Consider the following 6351-nt stretch of genomic DNA (forward strand, 5'->3'; position numbering starts at 1 on the left):
CACCTCGCCCCCGCGTCGTCTGCCACCTCGCAAGCGCTCGCCGGCTTCCCCGTCGCCGGCGACCTCGCCGCGCCCCAGGGGCCTTCTCCCTGTCGCTCCTGGATGGGGCCTCGGGCATGAACGCTCGCACCCGCGACCCCCTGTGCCCGGTAACCGCACGCCCGCACCTGGTTTGGCCCTTGGGCCACTGCCCAGTGGCCCCCATGCCCCTGTTAAAAAAAAGAAAAAGAAAAAAAAAGAATTAAAAATAATAATAATAATAATAATAATAATTAATTGACTAAATTAATTAAGTTAATTAATCCTACTTAATTAATCTAATTAACCTGTTAGTCTAAACAGTAATTAGTTTAGCCTAAACCCTAGTTACCTAAATAGAGTATGACAGGTGGGTCCCACGGGACCCACATGTCGGGTTGACCAAGTCAACCCTGCTGACTACTGACGTCAGCATGACATCATGCTGACATCATAAATCCATTTTCCGAATTAATTAAATAATTAAATAAATTCCAGAAATTAATAAAATCTTTAGAAAATCATATCTTTTAATCCGTAACTCGGATTAAAATATTTTCAACATGAAAGTTGCTCAGAACGACGGGACGAATTCGGATACGCAGTTCGTTCGTCCGCCACACCCCCCTAACCTATCGAACCCGCAACTTTCCCCCTCCGGCTCCTCTGCCCGAAAACACGAAACACCGGGAATACTTTCCCGGATGATTCCCCCCTTAACCAGTACCACCTCATACCACGTTAGGGCACGCCTAGCATCGCTTCTTGACATGTCATGCATCGATATTGCATCTGTTTACTTGGTATTCATTGTTTCTTCCCCCTCCTCTCTCCGGTAGACTACGAGACCGACGCTGCTGCTGCCCAGTTCGACTACGGAGTTGACGACCCCTCTCTCTTGCCAGAGCAACCAGGCAAGCCCCCCCCCCCTTGATCACCAGATATCGCCTATTCTTTTCTATACTGCTTGCATTAGATTAGTGTAGCATGTTACTGCTTTCCGTTGATCCTATTCTGATGCATAGCCTGACATTGTTGCTACACCTGTTGATACCTTACCTGCAATCCTAAATGCTTAGTATAGGATGCTAGTTTATCATCATTGGCCCTACATTCTTGTCAGTCTGCCTTGCTATACTATTGGGTCGTGATCACTCGGAGGTGATCACGGGTATATACTGTACATACATACATACTATACAGATGGTGACTAAAGTCGGGTCAGCTCGAAGAGTACCCGCGAGTGATTCATGGATTGGGGGCTGAAAGGACCTTTGTCCCGACGGCCCTCTGTGTGGATCTTTGTGGCGGAGCGACAGGGCAGGTTGAGACCGCCTAGGAGAGAGGTGGGCCTGGCCCTGTTCGGCGTTCGCGGACACTTAACACGCTTAACGAGATCTTGGTATTTGATCTGAGTTGGCTACGAGCCTATACGCACTAACCATCTACGTGGGAGTAGTTATGGGTATCCCGACGTCGTGGTATCAGCCGAAGCACTTCAGACGTCAGCGACAGAGCGGCGCGCGCCGAATTGGACTGGAACGCCACTAGGCTAGGTCTGCTTTCGGCCGCCCACACAACGTGCAGGTGTGCTCAGGGCGATGGGCCCAGACCCCTGCGCGCTTAGGTTTAGACCGGCATGCTGGCCTCTCTGTTTTGCCTAGGTGGGGCTGCGACGTGTTGATCTTCCGAGGCCGGGCATGACCCAGGAAAGTGTGTCCGGCCAAATGGGATCAAGCGTGTTGGGTTATGTGGTGCACCCCTGCAGGGAAGTTAATCTATTCGAATAGCCGTGATCTTCGGTAACAGGACGACTTGGAGTTGTACCTTGACCTTATGACAACTAGAACCGGATACTTAATAAAACACACCCTTCCAAGTGCCAGATACAACCGGTGGTCGCTCTACCTCAGGGTTATGAGGAGGGGATCGCCGGGTAGGATTATGCTATGAGATGCTATTTGGAGATGCTACTTGGAGGACTTCAATCTACTCTCTTTTACTTGATGCAAGACGGTGGCTGCGAGAAGCGTAGTCTTCGACAGGATTAGCTATCCCCCTCTTATTCTGGCATTCTGTAGTTCAGTCCACTAATATGGCCTCCTTACACATATACCCATGCATATGTAGTGTATTTCCTTGCTTGCGAGTACTTTGGATGAGTACTCACGGTTGCTTTCTCCCCCCTTTTTTCCCCTTTCCCTTCTTTCTGGTTGTGCAACCAGATGTTGGAGTCCAGGAGCCAGACGCCACCGTCGACGATGACCCCTACTTCACTGGAGGTGCCTACTACTACGTGCTGCCCGCTGATGACGACCTGGAGTAGTTTAGGAGGATCCCAGGCAGGAGGCCTGCGCCTCTTTCGATCTGTATCCCAGTTTGTGCTAGCCTTCTTAAGGCAAAATTGTTTAACTTATGTCTGTACTCAGATATTGTTGCTTCCGCTGACTCGTCTATGATCGAGCACTTGTATTCGAGCCCTCGAGGCCCCTGGCTTGTATTATGATGCTTGTATGACTTATTTTATTTGTAGAGTTGTGTTGTGATATCTTCCCGTGAGTCCCTGATCTTGATCGTACACATTTGCGTGCATGATTAGTGTACGATTGAATCGGGGGCGTCACAAGTTGGTATCAGAGCCAACTGCCTGTAGGAATCCCCCTTCCACACTCCTTGGCCGAAGTCGAGTCTAGACATTACAAAAACTTTTACTAACTTGGCTGTGTGCCTTATGGGCCCACGTCGCCATCGGGTGGTACTAGGATCTTTTACTCCTCGACCTTTACTCTGGGACTCTGAACTCTTTTCTACTCGGGTTAAACGAATTTACTAACTCTGACATTAGGATCCCGTTACCACGTTCACCCCAAAGTTGGATAAGCCATAGTTATTCTGTAGGATAGCATTTTGAATAGTGCCCATGTTGTCATTTGACTCCATTGAAACATCTTTGTTTTCAAATGGAACCCGCGAGGCAGGTCGTGCGCCACACTGCGGCCATTGGTGCCTCAGGATCACCTGCTGTGCTAGCTGATATGATGACCTATCTGGGTTATCGCTGGCACCCTGAGTACACCGTCTATGAGGAGTACCAGGACTTTAACCAGGAGCAGTACCGTGCCATCGTCCACCTCTACTCTCGGGAGTATGAGTCCACTACTGTGCTGCACACCGCTCATGGTGTTGGAGTGACCATCGAGATGGCAGTCCACGATGCGGCTCATGCTGCTCTGACACGTCTTCGTGGAGAGTATCAGGCATTGGACACTTCCCCTTTCAGGCACATTCCTATCGCATCTGACGTTGGTGCGGAGGGATACTACACTGCCGCCTACTCCACCGTCACCCGAGAGCCTTTCCACCATCAGCGTCTGGTTCTGCATGCTGATGGGCTGGACCGAGCTAACAGAGCTCTTCGCCACGAGTTGTACACCACTCGTCAGCACCTTTACCGGGCTCTGACGCGGTTGCACCCCTTTGTCCGGTCTGGACAGCTGCCGCGTTCTGCGATCTACCCAGCCAGGACCGTGATGCCCCACGGTGTCGGATGGCCAGAGGTGGGAGGCTACTCTCCCGCACTTGGTCCTCTTCTGCCACCTGAGCGTCAGGTTCTACACCAGAGTATCCGCGGCCCCCAGGCCACTGACGTGGAGGACTATCCGTTGCCTCACTACCAGCTGTCAGGTTACAGCTACCTTCACAGTACCTCCTGGGACTGATGTAGTCTTGCTCATTAGTCTTAGATGCACTCGCGAGCCTGCGTGCCGCCTATGATGACTTAGTCTATGTACGGAACTCTGTGTACTGAACTCTATGTCTGACCCCTTTTGTAAGTTATGCCGACTATCTATGTGGTATCTGTCGTGCTCCTTTCATTATGCATGTTTCATCATGAATGACTCTTGTCTATGCAAATTTCTCAATACTGAACTACCCCTGTTATATATTAGCAGGATGGTTAGACCAGCTGGTCGTGGTCATGGTGGCAACTTCCCACCACCGCCTGAGTACATGGCTGGTATGATCCAACAGCTTGAGATGAATCGCCAGTTCATGGAAAACATGATGGCTCAGTTTCCTCGCCCCAATATGAACCAGCATCCAAACACAACAACTCTGCAGGATTTCATACGCCTCAACCCAAGTGTGTACCGCAGCTCAACCCAGCCGCTGGATGCTAATGACTGGCTCCGTGACATCACCTATGAGATGGAGTCCGCTGATGTAGCCCCTGCCAGCTATGTCACTTTTGCTTCCTTCTTCCTGAAGGGACCCGCAGCGCAATGGTGGGACAGCCACAGGCGTACTCTGCCAGTTGGGACAATCATCTCCTGGCCAGACTTTCAGGCTGCCTTCCGTGCCCGCTTCATTCCTCAGGGAATCATGGACAGGAAGAAGCGTGAGTTTCGCAACCTCACCCAAGGCAACAAGACTGTTGAAGCTTATCAGCGGGAGTTTCTGGACTTATCCCGCTATGCTGAAGAAGACATTGCAACTGATGCTCGCAGACAGGAGAAGTTCCGTGAAGGCCTTCAAGCTGACATCAAGCTCACACTTCTAGTGCATGACTTTGCCGATTTCGCCACCTTGGTGAACAAGGCCATCAATGTCGAGACTGGTCTGCAAGAACACCAGAGCTCTCAAAGGCGCAACCGTGACATGGGCTCATCTTCGGGCCCGCCCTCGCAGAAGCGTAAGATATGGATCCCGAACAGCATGTACCGTCCAACTGCACCTGCCCCAAGGCAGTCTTATGCTGCACCTCGTCTGCCGGCTGCTCCAACTAGGCAGCCGAGGCTTCCAGCTCCACCACCCCAAGCTCATGTTCCTACCCCCGAGAATGGGTTGTGCTTCAGGTGCGGACAACCAGGGCACCGTGCTAGGGAATGCAACCAGAAACAGAATCAACTGGCCCTTCCAGCAACTGGCCGTGGGAACAACCAGGCCCGCAACAACAATGCCAAGTCTTATGGCCGTGTTCATGCCAACCACATTGATCTGAATGAAGCTCAAGACCAGCCTGCTACTGTGATGGGTACACTCCTCGTAAATTCAGTACCAGCATCTGTTTTATTCGATACAGGTGCATCGCATTCATTCATGTCAGAAGATTTTGCATGCTTGCACGACATTAAATGTGAGGACATGAATGCTTCACTATTAGTGCACACCCCTGCGGGCCAATGTCGAACCTCCATGATTTGCAACGACGTCCCTGTAGAAATCGAAGGACTGGAATTCCTTGTCTCTCCCATCGTACTGAAGTCCTGTAGCATTGATCTCATTCTGGGAATGGATTGGTTAAAGGCGCATACTGCTTCTATCGTTTGCGCCACCAAGACCGTCCATCTGCTATACCCTTCTGATGAAATAATTAGCTACGATGCTCATCTGGTTCGGAATGTCGAGGCCAGGCTTTATGCCTTAAACGCATTGAACGCTACACCTCTCGAGGGCATTGAAAACATTCCCGTCGTGCGTGAATTCTTAGACGTCTTTCCTGAAGAACTCCCAGGGATTCCCCCTGCTAGAGCTGTCGAATTCGTCATCGACTTGAAACCAGGCACCACTCCTATAGCCAAGCGACCCTACAAGATGCCGCCGCATGAACTCCTTGAGCTTAAGGAGGAAATCGATAAATCTCTTCGAAGTGGGTTCATTCGCCCAAGTTGCTCTCCTTGGGGAGCACCTTCTCTCTTTGTCAAGAAGAAAGATGGGACAAACCGATTGGTCCAAGACTACCGTCCTATAAATCAAGCTACCATTCAGAATAAGTATCCTCTTCCTCGGATCAATGATCTGTATGATCAACTGGCTGGTTCATCAGTGTTCTCTAAACTCGACTTGAGGTTGGGATACCACCAGATCCGTGTTCGTGAGGAAGATATCCCCAAGACCGCCTTTGTGACTCGTTATGGTTCATACGAGTACACCGTCATGTCTTTCGGCTTAACCAATGCTCCAGCCATCTTCTCTCGCCTGATGAACTATATATTCATGGATTACCTCGACAAGTTCGTCGTGGTTTATCTGGATGATATTCTGGTATTTTCCAAGAACGAAGAGGAACATGCTGAACATCTTCGCCTCGTGCTGGAAAAGCTACGAGAGCATCAACTTTATGCCAAGTTCTCCAAATGTGAATTCTGGCTTCCCGAAGTAACCTATCTTGGGCATGTCATCTCTAAGGATGGTATTGCCGTCAACCCTGAATGAGTTCAGGATATTCTCGATTGGACTCCTCCGAAGAACGTTAAGCAAGTCAGAAGTTTTCTCGGTCTCGCCAGCTACTGTCGTCGATTCGTCGAGAACTTCTCCAAGATTGCCAGGCCT

This window comes from Triticum dicoccoides, chromosome 3A (assembly GCF_002162155.2).
Source record: "Triticum dicoccoides isolate Atlit2015 ecotype Zavitan chromosome 3A, WEW_v2.0, whole genome shotgun sequence".
Lineage (NCBI taxonomy): Eukaryota > Viridiplantae > Streptophyta > Magnoliopsida > Poales > Poaceae > Triticum > Triticum dicoccoides.